We start from the raw sequence: 23,412 nt of genomic DNA, 5'->3' as shown, positions 1-23,412 counted from the left end.
CCGAGATATCCGGATGCCATTGGAGCCAGAGCGCCGGGGCATACAGCGGCAGTTTATTGGCCATTCTGCCCATGGTATGCCATGCTTTGTTCGTGGCATCTATGGTGTTTATGTCTTGCATGTGCAAGGGGGGCCTACGATGGGTGATAATCGCCTCAAGTGGAATTGGCATAGCATCCCCCTCCTCAATCGCAGTGTGGGTGAGAAAAGGGATTTTGTGGTACCAAAAATGTGCGTATTGTGCCTGTGCACAGAGATAGTATAGATAGAGGTCTGGGACCCCGAACCCTCCTCGACTGTACGGTAACGTGAGCGTCCGCAACTCCACCCTAGCCGTCTTTCCCGCCCAGATAAGCCGGAGGACCATCGATTTAATCCTGCGGAACACCTCCCTTGGGGGGTGTATAGGGATGTTAGTGAACAGATAGAGTAACTTCGGCAATATCACCATTTTAACGATAGCAATACGATCAGCCAGCGATAAAGGCAGCTGAATCCATCTCCCCACTCTTTCCTCTAGTGTGTCAATCACCGTCCCATAGTTAGTCCGGATCACAATTTCCGGGTCCCTGTGATACCACACCCCCAGGTATTTTATCGGGTCTGTTTTCCACTCCAGAGGATAATCCATGGAGTGCAGGTGCGTGCTGTCAGTCAAGGGAATAATCAGGGATTTGGCCCAATTTATAGTAACACCGGATTGACGCGCGAACTTTATATATTGCCTCAACAGGGGATTCAGATTGGCCTGTGGGTCCCTCACGTAAAGCAGCATATCATCTGCGTACAGTGAGATGTGCAACGGTCGCTGTGGAAACTGCAGGGCCGAATAGTGATGCCCCTGTCTTATTTTGCATGCTAGGGGCTCCAATGCTATTGCAAACAAGAGAGGGGACAGCGGGCATCCCTGCCTCGTCCCCCTCCGTATGTCAATGGTGTCTGAGAGATAATTATTCACCCGAATCCGCGCCACAGGTGCATCATATAATAATTGGATCCATTGTAGGAACATGGGTGGGAAGCCCATCCTCCGCAGCACCGTAGTCATATACGTCCATTCTAGAGAATCAAAGGCCTTGGCTGCGTCCAAAAAGACCGCCGCCGCCTTCGTCTCAGGCATTAGATAGTGTGAAAGCGCAAACAACGTTCGCGTGTTGTGCGCAGTGGAGCGCTCTGGTATGAATCCAGACTGATCGGGCAAGATCAATCTGGGCATCAGCGGATTCAGACGGGCAGCAAGCAGTTTGGCCAGTATCTTGCTGTCCACGTTTATGAGGGACAATGGTCTATAGGAGTCGCAAAGCTCCGGATCTTTCTGCGGTTTGGGAAGTGCTAATAGTATTGCTTCCCGTAGGGTTGGCGGCAGGCGTTGCTGCTCGTGAGCGCTACCATACATTTCCACCAGATATGGTGCCAGCTGGTCAACAAACGTCTTATAAAATTCGCACGTAAAGCCGTCGGGGCCCGGAGCCTTACCATTCGGCAGTGACTTAATTACTTCTGTGACCTCCTCTACTGTGATGGGTTGGGATAGGTATTCGCGGTGCGTGTCCGATAGCCACGCTATCGCCACGTCCTCGAGGTACTCCGCGATTTCAGCCTCAGTGGCCGTCGGCCTGGAGGCGTACAGCTCTCCGTACGTGGCCATAAATTCCCCTAGTATTTCTTGTTCACCATATTTTCGCTCACCTTGGTGTCCTCGAATCACCTGTATGTTCTGCGGGGCACGTCCCTCGCATATGTTAGTCGCCAAGCGCCTGCCTGGTCTGCCGCCCTCCCCATAGGCCCTCGCCACCTGTCGTTTCATGGTGTATTTAATTTCATCATCCGCGAGACTCTGAAATTCGGATAGTGTTGTCCGAATGTCCCCTAGTAGCCGAACATTTTGTGTGCTCTCATATTCACGTTCTAGACCTCGGAGCTTGTCTTCTCTGGCTCTTAGCTGCTGTTGGATATCTTTAAGGATGCCTGCGTTGGTGCTTATGCAGACGCCACGTATGGTGGCCTTGCAGGCCTCCCAGAGCACACCCGGGTCTGTTGCAGTAGATGCATTGTTGTCAAAATATTCCTGTATCGCCTGCCCAATTGTATCAGCATAGATGGGGTCTATGAGTGCTTTAGCATTGAATCTCCAACTGAATGGAGGTGGCGTGTAGTTCGGGAGCTCCAGGGAGAGGAGCACCGGGCTGTGATCGGATAGCGTTCTGGGTAGGTGACGAACCTCCCTAGTCCATAGTGCAACGTCCCCAGACACCAACCAGTAGTCTATGCGGGACCAGCTGCCGCGCGACGTAGTCACATGAGTGGCTTCCAGCTCAGCCGGGTGTCTACTCCTCCAAATATCAGTGAGTGCCCTATCCACTATTATGTCCTGGAGGACATGGAGTGCGCGCCTGTGGGGCTCTGTTGTCGCCCCAGATCGGTCAATGTCATCGCAGAACGCAATATTAAAGTCTCCACCCCATATCACGTGAGGGGCCTGTAGTTCACACAATCTGCTCCACAGTGAGTGGTAGAACTGCGGATCATCAACATTAGGCCCATAGACATTCACCACAGCTAGCCTCTGCCCTCGCAGGAGACCAGTTAGAATAACAAACCTCCCCATGTCATCCCTCTCGACCTCCTCTATTGTATATTTCAGCCCTTTTCTTATCAGCACCATCACCCCCCGTGCGTATGAGGAGTAGGAGGAGTAGTGTACCGACTCGGCCCACCTCCGGCCCACACTTATTCGGCGCGACGGCGCACAGTGAGTCTCCTATATAAGTGCAATGTCTATGCGCTGCCTGTCAAGATACGCCAGTGTTTGCCTAATTTTCTTGGGGTTACCAAGCCCCCGGACATTCCACGTTAATAATCGAAGATATCCCGCCCCTAACCTGCTCTCAGCCATCTCCCAGTAACAGCAGGTGTGCACCAGTCCCCCCCACATCTAGTGAGCGCGCCCCCACAGCTGTCGCAGTGAGTAAGGACCCTCGTATATCTCAGCAATCGTACTTGGATTTCAGCAATGCTTCTCATGCACAGTGACCAACATTTCAACTTCCCAACCGTATCCCACTTCCCCCCACCCACTTCAGCACCCCAACTATGCCAAAGACATACCCCATAACTAAGGTCAAACATTAGAGTAACTGGATTCGGGGATCTCCCTCTTTGGGGGACCGCCTAGAACACACCACTCCATCCAACTCAATGGATGTGGACGGGGACAGATTACTTATTCAGGACCCAAGAGGTCCCCTATCAGTGCAAGCATCTAGCGACCCTCCCTAGGGCCCAGCGCAGCCGCAGCCGTGCATATTTCGTCACATTTACAGCATTACTTCCCTGCTATCTGACGGGCAGCGACCAGTCATTTGCTCACCCTTCCTCCCGCATCTGCCCTTCACATCCATGATCCAGTTCTGATGGTCAGGGTTCATTGTTCCTGCTAGTCATTTAGCTAGATCTCCCTCAATCCCAGAAATCGTACGCCACCCCAGCATGGAACGGCTATTGCCAACATTAAGCAGGCTCTGTCTTGTAATGGCATGCCATCCCCAGAACCCCATAGTCAGGAGCCAGTGTTGTACCCCCAGGGCTGAAGTAGCAGTATTGTTACCGGTCAGCAGCTCCCCAGAGTTCCAGGTATGCTCGTTCGCAGCAAATGCACTCGTCGTCGTCGCCATGTCTTAAGGCGCATTGTCGTCCATTCTGCCCTCCACAGTCCTCCCTGTCAGGGCCGCAGTATCCATACACAGTAGATAGTGGCTTCGCTGTTCTTCTGTTAACGCTTTGTACAATACATTAGTCATCGTCCGCAGTTTGATCAGCTCTCCGCCTCTCTTTGCGCTTTGCTCCGATTTTTTTGATGAGTTCATGCGCCTCTCGGGGCGAATGGCACAGCGTCGCATGTCCGTCGTGCGTAATGCGAAGCCGGGCGGGATAGATCATAGCGTAATCGACCCCCATATCACGAAGTTTCTTTTTGACCGGGTTGAACTCCTTCCGCGCTTGTTGGACTGTGAGGGTGAAGTCCGGGTAGAACGCCAGGGTGTTACCTTGGTGCGTGATCTGTTTTTTTTCACGCGCTATTCGGAGGATAGCATCACGGTCCCTGTAGTTGAGGACTCTGGCGACTATAGGCCGCGGGGGCGCTCCAGGTTTCGGTCTCGGGGCTAGCGATCTGTGAGCTCGTTCAATTAGGAACATTGGGGACAAGTGCTCCGCGCCCACAACGTTCTTAAGCAGGTCCTCGACGTACGTTTCCATCCGGCCAGTGTTGGTAGACTCCGGAACCCCCGTGATTCTCACGTTGTTGCGTCTCGAGCGCGCCTCCAAATCCCCTGTCTTGTTTTTCAGCGCCTCCATCAGTCTCTCAGCCTCCGCACATTTTTGTGTCGTGGTTTGCGAGACGTCTTCCAGCGCCCCAATTCGGGTCTCTGCCTCCGTCAGCCGCTCTCCGTGCACATCCAGTTTCGCCGCCATGTTGTCCACTCGCAGCGTGATGGTATCAAGTTTACCATGGATGTCCTGTAGGCTCTGCTGGATGGCCCTCAGCGCCTCCGCCATGCCTTGGGGCGTTGAGTCTTCAGCACCCGTTACTTCGTCTGGTGGCGCTGCGGCGCCCTTGGTCTGGCGCTTGGTTTCAAATGGAAGTTTTGTTTGCGTCTTTTCCGGCTTCCCCATCTTGTCTGAGTGCACCACTGGTCTACAGGGGTCGCGTTTTCAGGGTCACTGAGCAGCACCGCCCCCTCTGCAGATGGGATTTGGGGGTATCACAGCAGGCGCACAGCTCTTGGTAGTTTCCCAGGCTTTCACCTCGTCATCCCTGCCGGTCGCCCCGCGTAGGTTCCACTGCCGTCACCCAACGCCATTAGATTCGCGACGCTGCCCAGCTCTCACCGTCTCGCTGGCTGGCCCATGCGGCCGGCACCATCCACGGGGCGCACCGCTCAATGTCCGCTGTCCCAGCGCTGCGCTAGCGGCACAGGAATCCGGCCAGCACCCGGCCTTTACTCGCCAATGGGGGCAGCCAGCACCTCACATCCATGACGCCGCGCTCCGTCCTCCGCAGCAATAGTCTGTACGCTCTCCGAGCCTGCATCGGCGCCCTCTGCAGCCACAGCGCCCCGCGTGTCCCATGTCCGCCGCCTCAGCACAGCGCCACACGCCTCCGGACACGCAGCCGCACCGCAGTCCAAGGGCAGCACTCACCCCTGTAGCGGTCGGACAGGTAGGCGGACAGCACGTATTTCCTTCCTAGGCAGCTCCAGCCGCTGACCGTCCGCAGCGCCGTCGTATCTGGACGCGGCCGCCGCAGCGCCTCACAGTCTTCGCCCGTGCCTCCAGGGCTTCCGCGCAGGGTCAGTTTGAGAGATCCGAAGGCAGCGCAGCGATCGCGTCCCCCGCAGTCATCAATCCGCAGTGGCAGGGCGGTCGCTAGCAAGATCGCGTCTGTGTACTCCCGGGCGCCGCCATCTTGGGAGCCGTTGGCCGCTCACACCGCGGAACATAAAAGTTCGTGTTTTTGCGGGCAGCAGGGCATCTGAGCAGTTCTCGTTCTCCCCATCTGTGGAGGGCAGCTTCCGATCACCACAGCGACATTTTCAGGCTGCGGCGCACCTCCGATCACGCTTATTTCGCCATGCGTGTTCCCCGTCCGGCGGAGCTGTCTCAAGAGGCAGCCATTCCGCTGTGCGCCCTCTAGCGCCCCTCCCAGTTAGGAAGACATTATTTGTAAAGATCACGACAAGGGAATGGCCCGCTTGGTGTGTTGGGCCTGCTACAACTTGGGTTAAACCAAGGCATGACATAGTGTCGATAAGCGTCTCTGTGTCTTTATCTGTTTCCTCTTCAAAGTAGAAAGTAAGTCCCCTAAGACTGTAAAGTCGTTGGAGAATAAACATGATTCCAGTAATGCGCTGACAGCCTGAGTGAAGATTTTTCTAGTGCTGGTAGGACGATTTACTAATAATCCTTTAAAGAAATCGGTTTTGGACACTTCTCTATTGAATTAAAGGGCTTCACATTCCAAATAGGTAATTGGTAGAAAGGTTGCTGACATATTCTCTTGGTATAGAATGGCTAAGCCTGCTCTTCGCTTATGAGATCTATCTAATGTCTGAATGGTGTATCCGGGAGGAATTGCTGCAACCAAGTATGGGTTAGACGACTGGTCGACCCATGTTACATAAACGATGCCAAGCTTATGGTTATCTACAAAATCAGCAAATTCTTTACCATGTTTTACAAGCGACCTGGCATTAATAAGGCCACAAAGCATCTTCCCTTCTTTGATCGCTTTTATCACCTGAGTGTTGTTTTTGGATACTGATTTATTGTAGGCAGGGTGACAAACCGTCCGTAAATTTCATGAACCATCCGTGATTTGGACCTCACGTCTGTTGTCCATGAGGATCCCTTTTACGGACGCCATTTGTCCGTAATTTTGGGCCTTGCAGGGAGCAGAGCTGTCCCCCTGCGGGAGGCCTCAGCTCCCTGATGGGGCCACCTCGCACTTATCCTCTGAGCATAAGAGCAGCCCTCCCCTGCCTATTGTCATGTATGTCGGCTGATTGCCACATACAGAATGACTATGGGCCAGTTTGAGCTGGTATCGCATGTGGTGGCCTCCTCCTGCCACGGTCTAGGGCAGGGCATTCTATTAGGATTAGATGGAAGAAATGTACACAAAAGAAGTTAAAAAGAAGAGATTATAGTTCTTAAACAGTCTCATCATTTCAGAGCTGAAGCAATTTAAATATTATATGCAACAAAGCCATGGTTGCTGCTTTTTTATTTATTTTATGCAACTAACATCCATTGACAAAGCCAATACTCATGGCTTGTGGTAGGTCTAATGTTACTGGACTCAATGATAGAGACAGCAATATTCCAGTCGGGCGGAACATTATGCTCAGCACATATTTTTAGCTTAGGTGTTTTAAGTCACACCTAGAATTACATCAGACACGCCCCTTGGAGAGACCCTCAGTTTTTTCATCCCACTTAAAGCTCTGGAAACAACACCAGGTAACAGTCACCTCACGTTGAGGCACTGTGCATCATGCATGCCTCATGACTTCCAAGTTTTCAGATTGCCTATGTGCAGGGGCACAATGAACCCTTCCCCACCCCACCCCACCCCTTGCTTTAGGAACTACAGGGATGGTGAAGTTCTTGATGGGCCTGTTCTGTCTGCAACTCAGCAGACAAAGGCTCACCTCATAATTAATGCGAAAAGGTGGATGAGTGAGTGAGTGAAGGAATAGGTAAATGGCTGGATGGATTAGTAAAATGATGAATGGATGAGTGAAAAGGTGAATGGATGGATAATGAGAGAAATGATGGATGGATGAGTAAAAGGGTGGATGATGGGCGAGTGAATGTGTAGATGGATGAGAGAAATGATGGATGGATTGATGAATTGAAAAGTGAAAAGGTGAATAAAGGGATGGATGGAGGAGTGAAAGGGTGAATGAAAGGATGGACGAGTGAGTGAAAGGGAGGGTAGATGGATAAAAGGATGGCTAGATAAGTGAAAGGGTGAATGGATGAAAGAAAGGATGGATGAGCGAAAGAATGGATGAGTGATAGGGTCAATGGATAGTTTAATGAGTGGATGAGAAAATGGATGGATGGGAGAATGGGTGAAGGGTGGATGGAAGGATGGGTGGCTAAGTGAAAGAGGAACGGAGAGAGAGAAAGGGTGAATTGATGGATGGATGGATAGATGAGTAAAAGCATGGATAAATGATTGGCAGAATGGATGGGTGAATGGGTGCATGGATGAATGAAAAGAAGAATGTAAAGATGGATGAGTGAAAGACTGCATACATGAGTGAAAGGAAAGGTGGAGAGCTGTAAGAAAGGATGTATGGATGGATGAGTGAAAGGGTGAATGGGTGGATGGATGAATGACTGGGTGGATGGATGAGTAAGTGAAAGGATGGCAGGATGGGTGAGGGATGGATGAGTGAATGGATGGATCGGTGGAAGAGTAGATGGATGAGTGAAAGGATGGCTTGGGTGAAAGGGTAAATGGTTGGAAGGGTGAGTGAATGGATGGATGGGTGGATGGATGAGTGAAAGGATGGATTGGGTGAACGGGTGGATGGATGAATAAGTGAAATTATGGATGGAAGGATAGATGATGGATAGGTTTGCAAATGGTTGAAAAGGTTTGATATGGATGGGCACACAGATGGAGAGACAGAATGAATGGTGAAAGACTGAATGATGGATAAAAGAATTAATAGATGACCGAATGTAAATTTGAAATGGTGGATATCAGGAAGGATGAATGGCTAGAACCTTGGACAAGAGAGCTCTTCTGGGCTCTTCTGGGGAGGGTTGTGATGACTTGCTTTGCTTTCTTGGTGCCATAAGCTCTTTATTTCAAAGTGGGAGGATTTAAATATTCAGGCTCATCCCTTGCCCATGTGTTACTATTCTGTATTTTCTGTGTGCTTGTTTTTGTGATCTATACACCATGCTTATGACATTTTGAGTGACACCCAACTGCTACTTGAATGTTACACTAGTAATTGTAAATGTTTGTATATTTTGTTTTAGGTGTAGGGTTTTATGGAGAGCCCCATAATGCCATGAGCTGTGCTTGAGATTTATATTGTGTTTGTAGCAATAGGGAAGGGGTCAAAAATAAACTATGTCATAGTGTATTGACTGTGCCTTCTTTAAGAAAGCTGGGGGGAAAAGCACCTTCGTGACTACCGTCTGCTAGTGCAACTCTCTGCGAAGCCTTCATAAGCAAAGTCAGATTCCATATTTTAAGTTCCTCTTGCTGAAACACCCATAATGTGTTACCTATAGTGGGTTCATCACAGCAATCCTTCCTTTAGTTCACCTATGTGTGCCGCTTTACATCTCACAATGGCACTCAGATATGAGATGCTAGTAACAAAGTCTATCCGAGCAGATCTTCCTGACCACTTCTCTCACCAAACATGCCTGCTCAGGACCATGAGTTGTAAACAGAATATCAGACTGGACAACCCAGTGCAGTAACCATATAAATAGATTATTTGTCATATGAAAACCACAAAAAGACCTGCACAGTTGCTCAAAGCTGCGCGCATACCAAAAAAACGTGATGTGCACGATTGTCTCAACCTAATATAGGTTTGTTTTTTTTGTTTTTTTTGACTCCTACTTAAGTGGTTGACTATTTACTTACTTTTATACTATCGCGCAACTTCCTCTGATGTGTCTGTAAAATTTACCTTTTGTTCCGAACTGAATTTTGACCTTCTGTCCTGAATTTAGACCCTTTGTCCTGAATCGTTACACTTACCGTCCAGGATTTGCACCCATGCCAGATGGGCATCCTAATTGTTGGCCTGAGCCTCTGGGCTCACTATCAGTGAGCTGCAGACTTGACACGTTTCTTTGGAGGCTGTGTTACTGAGACATGGATATAATCTAACGTAGGTTAAACTCTTACCTATCAGGTTTCAAACCTGCAACTCTTCTTCAAGCAAACTCATGTCTGTGCAGGCTGGGTCATAAAACCGGCAGGGAGGCCTGGAGCTTGGCGCAACCCGAGCGCGAATGGGCGCAGACTGGCTTGCCTTAGGCATGCCAAAGCATTCAGCAGTGCGGATGAGTTCTAAATAGCGCCCATAGAGGGGGGGGTCCAGGAGACGTGGCAGGGATCTGACGCTCTAATGGGCTGTGGAGTAACGGCCAGAGCTGCCGACTTCAGAGCTGGGGATCCAGGTTCGAATCTCCGTGTCGGATTAACAACCTCTGATTCTGGGCATGTCCTTTAATAAAAAGTAAACACAGAGGTCATCTCGGGTCTAAGAAGGTAGTGAACACAAAAGACCAATGCAGGTGAATTGAATCCCCCCAGGGATAATCCCGAAAGAGGACTGGAGCCCTCATTCACCAAGAGGTGACATGCTTCATCATCGGGTTCGTTCCTCCAGTGGAAAAACCTAGTTCCAAAGGGGGCTACAACCCCCTCAATAAGAGGGAGGAGTCCAGGGATTTTGTTCAGCGAGGATGAGGCTGTATGTACAAGGATAGTGTTCCTTATACTGTGAGTGAGGTAAAATCGCCCTCCTCCTTCCACGTGCGCCATTTTGGAACCAGGCAGGCAGCCCCGTAGTCGAAGGCAGCGCGGGGGGGGGGGGGCTAGAGATGGACCGCCTCATCTCCGCCAAGCCACAGGTACCAGATCGCTGCCCCGCAATGCTGTCTGCGGGCACTCCGTAGTGAGATCAGCAATCAGCGCAGGTCCACAGCTGTCCACAGTTTTTAAAACTTTTTATTGAATTATCTTAACAAACTTGCTGACATCAGATGACATTTGCAAATCTCACTTTGTACAGTTTACAAGGTATCGCATTGAGTGGTACAGATTACAGATTTGGTTTGCTTCCCAACTTTCCAGACAACAAATTCACAAATATCGCTTCCAAGCTGCCCATATGGTCCTGTGGTAGCCCTTGTGAGTTAGTCGCTCAGGTCAGGGTCTGAAACCTCAGCCGGGGGGAGCAAATATTGCCGCGGAATGTGTTCCACCTGCCCCATACCTGCGCCCATACGGGGACAACCTCTGTGAATAAATACTGCCTTCTCCGCCACCATTGCCTTATCTAAGTCGTGAATGCGTGCCAAACTTATTGAAAATCCATACATGCCTGGTATTCCCAGGTTAAGGCGACACGGTAAATATGTGCGGGATCAAGCATTGCAGGGTATCTTCCTGCGTGAGGATGACAGGAAGGCATTACCATGTTTAAAAAAAATTAGTAAAAATCTCTTAAACGTCATGTTTTACTAACCAGCAAGAGGGAGTTCAGGTTTATGATGTGTTTGTGTGGAACATTTACGATTATTGTATGTTTACACAAAGCCTTGGGATGATATTTGCGACTGAAAGAAAGTTATTCTAAATCGGGTGTTTCGCTTTCAGTTGCTTTACAGATTTCCCAAATGGACTGCTCTTAATATGTGATCTGTGGTATGGGCACACTAAGTTCATAGAAAAACCATATACGTTGAGTATCTTCACTCAGGAGACCCAAAAACACAGATGGGTGTATGTTCCTGCCTGAGGAAGTCTGAAGGGAGTTACCATTTTATTATGTAACAAAAGCGCTCAAATCTGACAAATATCATGTTCTGTGTTTTCTAATGTGATCCAGTGGGACAAGGGAGATTTTACTTGCTCCAATAGATTCCTTAAGTCGTTCAAAATTAGAAAATGTATAATTTGTCTACTTTCCATATAGTTCTGAGTTTGATATCATTCATCAACTGAACCGTGCACCATGAACAATGACTGTGCCACTATTCTGACATTTGTGCTAATATTACAAATTCGATTGTGCAGACTACATTTCATAGGAAAACCTACACATATTTTGTAATGGAAGTCTACATTCAGTGCACCACATCCTTGATTAACGTTCAGGGATTTATGTCCGTAAGTTTAAGAAATGCAACAAAATACTGAGAAAATTTGGCACAAAAATATATAATTTTCTATAATGTACTCAGGCTTCCGTGAGATATTGATACAGCGTTTGCTCTGATTGTGCCAAAAAGGGCAGCACAGTTTGTAAAGGTGCAACAAGAAAGTAGCATCCGGGATCATGAGCGCAGATGGTAAATGGATTCCCGAAGATACATTCAACAGAGGTCTACGTCTGGCAGTGTAGATCTATCGAGGCCCATCTCCGTACTTGTCTAGGACCACTAGGTAGACTCTGAGAATCATTGAAAATACGATAAGGATGGGGGAACACCAAACATTACCAAAATTAAACACGACTTGTGATTATGTCGTAATTATATAACAACTCAGATGAGTTGAGAGTTATGTTGGTTGAATCAGCATTGGAATGGCCACACGCATAAGTACTCCCAACTGTGATAACACGGTAGAACAGTGAACTATGATTATTACAAGAAAGATATGAAAGAGGGACCTTTAAATGGTAACTTATCACTTGTTAGGAGAAGCTTCACACACAACATGGAATATGATGAAGAGAAAAAGAATGAGAGCTTTAAAAACGGAAGCAGATGTGCTGGCAAGAGCAAAGGTATAAGAATTGTTTACATACTGAAAATGTGTGTGCTATGTATGTTGAAAACCTATTTAAAAATCATCCATAAAAAGATGTACAAAGAGACTAAAGAGGTAGTAGATTGGTTTAAACAACCTACATCATTTATTTGACAAAAAAAAGGTCTGGCACACTAGTGCTCAGTAAAAGGGTGAATAGCCATGTTACTTCTTTAGGAATTTTGAAAGGTATTTAGGACAGTAGCCAATTCTTTCCCCTTGAAGTGGCAGAGTTTGAAACTCAGACGTTATATTTGAAGCAAGATTCTATGTCAGGACCGGAGGCAAGGATTACCATTTTAACATTCCAGAAAAAACTATTTTCTATAAATTTCAGGAAAACATATGAGTCTTTCTTCACTGTCCATAACTCAGGGTCCCTTCTCACTGCTTAGGCTCCTTCTTGGGCTCAACCTGGGGGCAGCACATACCACGACACATTTCTTGGTGTGAAAAAGGCCGCTTTATTGGAAACAGGTGCACCTTACATCCAGATTCCCTTGGCCTGTGCCGTACAAAACTAAGCCTCACTAAATAAAGTCTTCCTACCTTACCCCCACCCCCTCCCCTAACATGTTCCCCCCCCCTGCAACAATTATAAACAACTGGCCATTCCTAACTTCTCTACACCTACCTAACTAGGTAAACTTTGTATGTTCTTCTCATAACTGTAACCATCCAACCTTATCCCGAATGAACTAGGAAAAACGCCCCCGCAGCATGGGGGTTCCTTGGGGTCCCAGCGATTCTTCATGCTCTAGGCACTGTGTCTAGTCACGTCGTGGTTTTTATACCACTTTCTTGATATATGGTTTGGTCCGCCCCTAGGGCCCGTTGTATATTGTGCTATTTACTGTCGTTTTAGAACTGTATTATTGTGTACCTTGGACTCTAATCTCATAAAGAGATTAGTAGTGAGTGTTTAGAAATAAATACATATATTTTATATATACCTTGTGTGGTTCTCCTTTCATTTAGTAATTCAAGAGGTTATAATCTGGTAAACCAAACTGCTTTATACTCCTTCAAGACTTAGCCTGAAGGCTGCTCTCCATAGCTACCACTAGGATAGCTTTCAATAAAGGTTGTCTTTAAACCTATCATCAATAAGGGTTGTTTGGACTGGTGCAAGGTGCCCACTATAACTAGTGGACAGCATATGTCAGGCCAACTTCTCACACCCTGGGTACACCTAGGTAGCATATACTTGGGGCTAATAGGTAATAGGTAAATTAAATATGTGAATCCGGTGTATACCAATTTCATCATGTTGAAAGGAGGAGCACAAGCACTTTACCCCTGGTTAGCAGGGATAAAATGCAAAATCGGGCTCAGCAAAAGACAAAAATAACAGGGTGACCCTGCAGAAAGGGCAACATTTCCAACACTTATGTTGTGGCGATCTGTCGCTCACCAGAAGTCATCAAATCATTCTTTGATGGCCTTGCTCCCAGAGTCTGTATTTTGCAATACACCTTTCATGATTCTGGATGTTTTTAATCATAATCCTGACAATTAAACACATTGGCTCCGCTTAACTTAATTTATTTCTAATCATGCATTATAAAATTCCTGTTCTCCACCTCCTCACATTTTTTGGAAACCAAGGGGCTTATCTAAAAGTGATGCTGGTGCATCACTTTTAATATGGGAAAAAGTGCCTTACCAGCAGCACTAGGGGCTTGTAAATATGCCCCTTACTGGCACATACATCAACAATGCCATTTGCGATTCCTTATTAGCGAAAAATAAGGATTCGCTAACAAGGAATAGCAAAAGGCTATGCATGTAGAAATCGCTTAAAAAAATAGCGATTTCTAAACATTTGCGAGTCGCAATTAAGGAATACCCCCCCATTCATTCCTATGGGCCTAGAGGCCCATAGGAATGAATGGGAAGACATTCTCAATTTGCGATTCTCAATTCGAGAATCGCAAATTGAGAATGCAATTTCAAGGGTGCCTGGGTGTCAAAAGGACACCCTGTTGCACCCCTGAAATCTGCATATGAGTACATCTTGCACACACACATGCCCCAAGGGCATGTGTGTGTGTAAAATAGAACTTTGAAAAATGTGCTTTTGTGCATTTTTCAAAGTTTTTATAAATTACCATGAAGTTCAACTTCATGGTAATTTCCTCCCCCTATTAGCGAAATCGCTAGTTTTTTTACTTTAATGCATTGCATTTAAGGAATCTCAATTTGCGATTCCTTAAATGCAATGGCAATTTAAGTAATCACAATTTTGCGATTACTTAATTTGCGATTTTTGCATTTGGGATGATGCATCCCAAATGCAAAAATACTGGTCGCAAAGAGGCAGATCCTGAGAATATGCCCGTTTGCGGCCCTTTTTTGCTTTGATGCATGTGGGCCTAAGTCTCATCTTAAATCTCTCAGTCAGTTGACCAATCTCTTTCAAACCATGATATCTTCATGTCAGTGACCCCTCCCCACACCTACTAAGAGATATCCCATCAGTAAACCTAAATAACCTCCTGGAATCTCACCTGTAATCCCCAACGAAGTCCTTGATTACCTCAAGCCTGTTCTGCAGTCACCCTCCTTAAACCAATTCAGCAACTCTCCTAGAATTGTCTTTGATACAAACTGTTCTCTGCCAGCATTTACCCCTACCACATCTTCCCCACAGCCCCAGATCTCTCCCAGCAATCTTGCTATGAAAACTAGAATGTGGGCACTCCTACACAAATGGTGAAAGTAAACAAAACAGCGGGAAACAAGCTTCTAGTCATCGCTTTATGTGACTTCTGAACTGCCCCTCAATTAAATTTTCATTTGTGATACGGACAAGTGAATTTATTGCTGTTTTGCGTACCTCTGCATAATTTTCATGAAATATCCTAGAAATAATATGGAATTCCCTAAAAATAAATTGCAATTTCACATGCACATCCTAGTTTGAATCTGGTTTTCCATGAAAGACATTAATGAACTGTGATCACAAAATATTCTCAGAGATCTTGGATAATCGCCAGATCCAAAAGGAATTATCCGGCAAGAAACCTGTCTGGTTTGATATGCTCTTTGCAACAACATAGGGCCTCGTTTACTATATTGAGACGCATGGCGGTGCAGCAAGCCTTCCTGCTACGCTGCCGTGCGTCAAAATGAAATGAGCAGGAATGCTCCGTATCTACAAGAAAATGCGCAATCTTGTCCTTCTTCTCTGCGGCGGCACACAAGCAGCAGCCGTGAGCCAATGCAGACACCCTTGCGCCATGGTGAAAGGGTGCCTGCGTTGGGGGGATGATTTTTGTTTTGCAGAAGGGACACCTTTCTGCATAAAACCAATCATTAATAGCGTTTTGCACAATGCAGCACACATAGAAAGAGCAACAAATGAGGAGAAATAAAAGTATTTCTCCTTGTTGTGCCATTCCTACACCTCCCATGGGGAGGCGTAAGATTCTGACGCACTCCCAGGTTTACGACACTTTGTAAATTTGGAAATAAGTCAGGTTCTATGGATGTTGCGTCGAAACATTCACAGCAACACCCTTTTCACACAGAGTAATGGGTAAATGGGGCCGATATTTACAAGGTCATGAAAAGTCACGCAGGGTGACTTTATGTGATCTTGTTAATATGGCACTGTGCGCCGTCGGCGCGCCCAAAAAGTGATGCACCAGCTGTGCCATGGGCTTGTAAATAGGACCCATATTACTTATTTATGCCGGAGTCTCAGTAGAACGTTGTTGCAGGGTCCACAGAGTAAAGTAAAGCTGTAGGTGTCCTACTCCACTAACCCTGTGGTTCACTCACCTCATTTCGAAGTAGAGGAACTGCTTGGTTTTCGATGGCGGAGCCTCAGTTGACTCCACAACCAGGAGACCCATCCCCCACAGGGCCATTAGCTGTGTAGAGTTGAAAGGCCTTCCTTATTTACTGTGGGACTTCTGGGATTGGTTTTTCGGGCTGGGTCCATAATGAGAAGCATGACACCCACGCTCTGGCAGGAAAAATAGCAGTGTACCCTTGAAGCAGGGAGAAAACTGCCTGCAGATCAGAACCTTTGCATTTTTGTATTTTATAAACTAACTAACTGCTGTTTTTTGTGTTTAAACACAAAATTATACCAACCAGCCGCCTCACCATGCTGGCTGGCATGACATTTTTTCCAAAAGTACTAATTTTGTGTTGTCAGACTTTAAATTACCCTGTGTAAGTCTGCAGTAGAAAATTGATCTAACCCAAGCCTTTTTGATTGTCTCAGTAGATGTGGCGGAGCATTCAAGACTAAACTCAAGTGAGGTGTGTATGGCAGGTCTAGTGCAACACAGTTATCATAGTTGCAGTAAAGTATGACTGTAAAGTGTCACAGCTGCAACAATGGGGACAATGATAGTCCATTTCGACAAAGCTGCTTTGAAGCTTAGTTAAGTAACGGATGCTCTTTACAAAGAATATTCCTCTTCCTACACCAGACAAATCTCCCCGGAGCTTGGTATCTACAAGGCCAAGGCCATGGCCTCTGCCCTTTATGGGGCAGAAATGTGGGTCTTTTCCAACTTAGAATCACTCATTGGTGCTGAGAATAAATTAATTTGCAACCTTGCTTCTCTTTCCCCCAGCACCCCTTTGCTCCCACTTCGTCATGACAAGGGCTTAAAGGGTTTTGTGGGTAAAGACCCTTATTGTTGCGCAGGCAGTTGTGGACCACACCTGTACTAGCCCACTGTGCATTCGCACTACAGAACAATTCCATAATGTAACATGGCTCCTGAACATCAAAAAATGACTTAATCTCCATGGCATGTCAGATCTCTGGGACCACCTCGCTTCTTCGTCTTTCCCATCCAAGAAAGCATTTAAGTTATTCTATTGGGAATCCAAAGAAGTGAATGATTTCAGGAATGCTGCCTTGACCAGGCCGTCTCATTATGTTTTCGATTTAAAGCCTGTGAGCACATATGAGCCGTTTTGGGACCTGGTTACTGCTCCTCTGGATCGGAAGTTATACTTTCAGTTCCAAGTGGGTACTCTACCGCTGAGATCTCTGCCTGCAAAGCAGGGGCGGCTGGTGACATGTGAAAGTGGTAGGGTGTAAAATGTGTGGTGTAGCGCACTGTGGAGAGCGAGCGAGACCGAACAACCTAAGGTGGGTTCTCCCTACGAGAATATTTTGAAAAAAGAGTGGGCAAATGGTCCATTCTCAAGCAAATTAAAGAAAGCAAGAAGGTTAATAAAGCAATTGTGAAAGTGCAGTTATCTCCAACAGCTCACCTTTTGCACTTGTTTACATAGGCATGCAATGATTAGAACTCGGGCATCTGTGGTCCACAATCAACAATTTACTTTACCTACAATATATATTATTAGTAATTATTATTAAAATTAGCCTTTATTTACCAACCAGCAATCAAACAAGGCAGTTCCACTGCAGTTCCACAGACAAGCCTAAGCACTGAGATTGTGCAACATGAAAAGCACGCACTTAAACTCTTTCAAGTGCAGATACATCTGAAGCACATGTTTCTGAAGCTAGGCCCTGCTGGCACGCATCTCCGAGAAGCATAGGCAGCAGTGTGTATGCTTCTCAGAGGTGCGTGCCAGCATGCCCTAGCTTCAGAAACATCTATCCACAAGATAGAAATGTTTCTGAAGCTATTCTGAATCTAGTCCCTGTTTGGCACCCATCTCCAGGGACATCTTAAGGATTTTGGGACCCTGGGCCAAACGTATTTAGGGGGCCCCTGTTAGGAACAGCTTTAAATATATGATCCAGTTTCAGCTGTTTCATGCCCTCTTTTACCAGGTCATTGACAGTGCACTGGCCCACTGGTCCAAATTCTAAATGTGTTTAAATCTAATATTCATGGATAGTGGTGTGATTTCAATATTGCAACACAACAGCAGCTCACTAATATTAATGCAAAAATCTCTGTGACACCCTCCCATTTCTCATATGTTAGGTCCTGTTTTGATCTAAAAGAAACTTTTTTTATGGATGTTGCATGAAACAAACACAGTTCTTTGCAAAATGTCTGTATTAGGCTCACACATCACCCACATTAAAATAAATTAAAAGGAAAACGGTATTTTAAGAAATCGGTTTAAGAATTATTAAAGGTCATCAGGGCAAGACTCTGCAGAAGGAAGCAGGCTGTATCAGGGGGCCCCTGAAAGGCTGGGACCCTCTTGTTCCCAGCTGTCTGAGGACTGCTCTTAATCTGTATGCATATGTCCCCCACCTATGTAGATTTATGTAATTTTTGACAACATTTGCAGTTACCAGCTGTAGGATAACGGGCACCTATTTGACACATAAAGTACCACAGCCATGAGAATTAAATAAAATAAGCAAACACCACACACCGATAGCTGCTCGTGTAAAAACCTGAGCAGTAACAATTATACTGTAATAAATAAAGATGGGGAAAGTGTACAAACATCCTTTGACTTTGTCTGCTGCTGTAGTGTTTTCTGCTCCCTTTCATGCCAAGTTCCATTCTCGCTAACCTTTTGCTTCCAATTCCCATCCATGTGCACAACACCAACACACGAACCCAAAAGGTACTCTAAAAGTGAGTTGTTCCTTCTCATTTTACTCGGCAATATTGCGGTCCTGGTTTTCTGTTCCTAGTACTTACATGTTGAAAAATTAGGCTTTTTATTTAAAAATGTCATTGCTTTGTTCCCGGAGCGACATCCTTTTTACCTATGGCCCAGGCCTACATGGGTAAGAGTTGCCCCTTGGCACATCAAGGTTTTGTCGGGCAGAGTGCTACTACGTTTTGCCAGAAAAAACCTTGCTGGGAGAAAAAGACATTTATTTGCCTAAATTTTGTTTTAGGAAGCAGCAGCGAGGACGCCAATAAATAAAGTATGCGCGTACAGTGTACAAGTTGAAACTAGGCAGGCTCAAGACATAGCATTTCAGGTCTGCCCGGTCCTTTCAACCAGGCCCTTTGCTTCATGCAGTTGGTATGTGCATGACAAGGAAAGGACACAATAATCTTGTGTTGTGTTGGCTTCAGGAAAAAAATGCGAGTGTCTTACCCTGCCTTTGAATATTAATTCCAGAGTCTGCAGTTATTATTCAAAGGCAGGGTAAGACTCACTGCAAAAACCCCAAGCAATGCGGTGCACGGCATATCACAAATTGAAATAAACACGTAGTCATATTACTCACAAGTCTCAGTCTGAATCCTTATCCTGGGACCTGTGTGCGTCTGCGGCAGGCTCTCATCAGAAAGAGTAGGAGCTAGGAGGACACACATTGCCAATGCCAACTTAATGAAGTTGTGCGCCAGGCCTCGAATCGGCTCAGGGGGCTACCACGACGATGAGGTCAGGCCGGCAGCTGAGGTCTCTCCTCTCGACTCTCTCTCTCCATGGTCCCCTGTGTGTAATGGTGTAAGCCTATGCCCAAAGAGCGGGAAGGGGGAGAGAGAGGCTGAGAACTAGGGCATATTGACCAATCCAATGAAGCCGTGCAGTGATTTGTGAATATGCTCCCCACGCTCTGGGCATGGACATGCCCAGTCGCGGCTCACGCTCCAATACTCGCGGGGGGAGGGAGGGGGGGGGGGGTGTTGGGGGTCGCGCACGGCGCAGGGAAATTAATAAAATAAAGCACCCTTAGAAAAGTGCTCTCACCCCAGCCGGGCAACAATCCGCTGTGACTGCACTGCAGTATATACTTTGCGCCAGAAGCCAGTAGTGCTGGTTTCCCTCCTGAACAGCCAACGTGAAACCTGCTGCGCGCTGATTCTCCCGGAAATTAAAACGGAGCTGCGTAGACGACAAACTCTTCCACAGCCCACTCCCCGAGCTTTCAACATCCAATCAGCATGAAGGGAGTGCTTCTGTTGTTGCCACCCACTTCACTTTGTCCATGTAGGCCAGCCCTGCCCCTTACCATTTATTTCAATGGGGCTCTGCTGAAAACGCCTGGGCTTCAGCATAAGCGCCCCATTGAAAAGTAAACCATTGCTGCTTCCTCCGGCCACTCCCATCATCCTGACATCACTCTCCTCGTGTGTATCTCGAGGGCGAGCAATAGCCCTCGCCCTGGCCAGCACTGCACATGCGCCGGAGCCGGACTCCTCTCTGACCTCACTCCTTCCTTCAAAAAAAAAAAAATAGAATTTTTATTGGAATTGGAATTAAATTAGCAGGAAGCACGAAGCAGTGAGCGATTAAAGCTACTCAATGCATTGTTCATCATTCTCTCTGTTCTCGGATGGTAGTAGGGCACGCCCCGCTTTCGCCCGTCGCCGAGTTTAGTGGGGCAACGCCCCTTCCGCCCCTATGCACCAGCCGCCACTGCTGCAAAGTGGTCTACTGGGTCCACAGATATTTCTCCAGCCTGCACTGTCAGTGAAGAGTGTTGCTCATGTGTTTTTTGCCGGCCCATCTTATGCCAGCCCACGCAGCTTTTGACTAGCTCCTACTTGTAAAGCTTGGGCGTACGTAACCACCATGTGGCCCTACGAATTTTAAGATCAGGTCCCAGCCCCTCATTTGTTGTATCATTGGCTAAATTTCTGGGTGTAATGTGGAAACTTCACAGAACCATCTGTTAATCGTATTTGATGTCATGTTGGCTATTTTACTTATATTGTAAAACATAGGCCTTTTACTTTGCATTTATATACATCGTCCTATTTTATGCTAAATTTATAGTGTTAATTATTGATTATGTTTTCACATTTGTGTGCTTGTACTTTTATGGCCCTACTGGCCGAAATACAGCTATTTTGAAGTGAACAATTTAAGTCATTCGGGCACCCTTTAGGTGTGTTGCCGTTCCTTCGATGAGTTTAGTAACTGGTTTCCAATCTCAAGGACACCAGTCACAGATGTTTTGAGTCTCTGGCCGATGGACCACAGCACCAACGTCAATCATTTCTTGTCCACATCAACAGTCACCTCCTGCAGGGGTGGCTTGCTTCTTCCCTCTTGCTCAGGGTGGACTTCTTGGGTTCTTAGGACAAGCCAGGCAGTTCTTCTTCTTGATCAGATTCCAGATGATGTCCCCTCACCCCTGGGAAGCTGGCTGTCAGGCAGACCATATCTCTGGTTGTGCAGTATTCCTCAGGGTACTCTGTGATGCATCCCATCCTTGATCAAAGAGAACTTGGAACCGCAAAAGTAACTAAGTCCGCTGTTTTCACTCTTGTACAGGAATGGCATATCAGGATGTTGATTCTCAGTCTATCCTTTAAAAACCCATTTTGGTTGATTCTCTTTTGATATGTCCATATCAGTTTGTCTTCCAGCCTCATCTTTTTATTTGAGTGTTGCTCTTCAGAGCAGGGTCATCTCCGGGCTCAAGCCCCTTCAACAAAGGCACTAAGAGGTGTGAGCAATCTGCATCTGTCATCAGCCACACCTGAAGGTGATCAGGAAAATAGACCAAGGGCTGATCTATTTCTAAAAGACCTTTCTGATATGATAACTGAAACTGCAGTCACAATCTTCACTCCTGCCATCCACCAAATGGCGGTTTCAGGAAGGCTATACACAGCTCTCTGTATCAGAAAGGACCTAACCCATGGGTTTCCGACAGGTAGCTCGAGCACTACCATTAACTCACCATCTGTCAGTAGGTGGCTCTTGGAGAGGGAGAACAGCCTTTTTCATGATACAGACTGAAGTTTAGCGACGTTCCTTTTTATATAGCGCAGTAGTCCAAATAGCTGAGTTTCAGAACCTAGATGTGGCAGCCATCCAAATCAATCTCATCACACTGACAACGTAACTGATGAAGCCTGCAATGTTACAAATTGATGTGCATCAAAGCAACTTGCTGAAGTGGGCCCATCAATGCCATTCACACTGTGTGTGTATATGCAAGAACTGATCTAGGAAGGAAAAGCAGAGGAGCTTAACTGTGAGACTGCAGGAGTTGAAGTGGAAGTGTGTAAACTAAATTAAAATATGCCAATGAAACATATCTCAGGTGGTAACAACTGCATTACATATGTAATAATTGACAGGGATGATAGTCCTTCTGTCACTACTGAGGTCTCACATGACGCTCCCTAAATTAAGGTGAGGCTGGGGACAAAAAAACAGAAACTGGGATACCAGCTACTCCCAGTAGGGCAATCAGGGCAGGTTATACAACTGTACACCCTGCAGGGGACATTCCGTCCTGACATTATAACCTGAGAACCTGATCGTATATACCAGTGCAACAGATGCTAGACTTTCCATACTGCATAGAATCATATTAGGATTAAGAAACCACATTGTATATAAACTAAGCAATGATAAATCAGAAGTTTTGAGTTGAATCGGTAGCTTCACTTCTCCATTGTTAATATGTGAAATAAGTTTATGGGCATTTTAATAATCGGTGATTTAGTGGATATTTCTAAAATAAGTTTTGATAAGGTTAAGATAGAGATCAAGGATTTTACTGAAAAATGAACAAGATTCTCCTTATATTTATTAGTCATGGAACTATCATTCTAATGGTTTTATTGTCCAACATGTTTGACAGCTCCTCTATTGAGGTTTCTAATTAAATTAGCTGGAACTGTAGCTAGAAAATGATTAAGTGCCATGATAGTACAGCTGATAACTTGTGCACCATTACTGACTATCAGACTCAAAATATTTTAAGAAGTTAATGCTCAAAATTATAAAAACATTTCTGAAAATATTGTTGTAAAAATGAGCATGGAAATGAAATTTTACATTAACTGTAAGCTTCTTTAGGAATTTGATGGTATACCAAGTTATCCAAAACACTCAGTCAGTAAAGCAAATGCAACCAGGAAAATTGAGGGGATTTGCGATTTTCTATTATGGGAAGACATCATGGATAAGGTTAACATGGAGAACTTCGAGTACACATTTCTATAGTTCAGATCCTGGAAAAGCAAGAAGTGTTGGATACTGAGGAAAGAGTTTGCAGCTGTTCCATTTGTAAACGCGAGTTTGCAGAGACGTTCATCAGAATTTGTGACTTGGAAGAGTTGAAGAGGAAGCCGCCAAGAACACTGCGAGGAAGTGCTTGTCTACACCCTTGACTCCAGGTCTGTGGTAAGTATCTGTTAATACTCCTCATGGAATGTTGTAACCAGCTAGTCTAAAGCAAAACCAATTTTTTACTTTTTACAGGTTTAATTAGTGACAAAAGACACTGAGCAAGTTGAAGATTGCGTTTATAAAGGTCTGGTTGACATGCTTGGAATCTGACGCAAATGGTGTACAAGTTTTTAGTCCTGCGAAGGATCAGTTCAAGTCTACAAAATTGTAAGTAGTATGCTGAATGAAATCGCCGGTCAAGACTGAAAGGTAGGCTCAGTCCCTGTTATTTTTGGTATTTTAGAAAATTATAAGAA

At 46.1% G+C, this 23,412-nt stretch overlaps 1 long non-coding RNA gene across 1 annotated transcript in view; it reads left to right on the top strand.

Moving 5' to 3' along the window:
- LOC146867958 (uncharacterized) overlaps nucleotides 1–23,412 on the top strand; it is a 312,366-nt gene that overhangs the window by 90,689 nt on the left and 198,265 nt on the right. The gene's annotated exons all lie outside the window — the stretch shown is intronic.

Source organism: Triturus cristatus, chromosome 1_2, assembly GCF_964204655.1.
Source record: "Triturus cristatus chromosome 1_2, aTriCri1.1, whole genome shotgun sequence".
Taxonomy (NCBI): Eukaryota; Metazoa; Chordata; class Amphibia; order Caudata; family Salamandridae; genus Triturus; species Triturus cristatus.
This window is presented reverse-complemented; position numbering and strand designations above follow the sequence as displayed.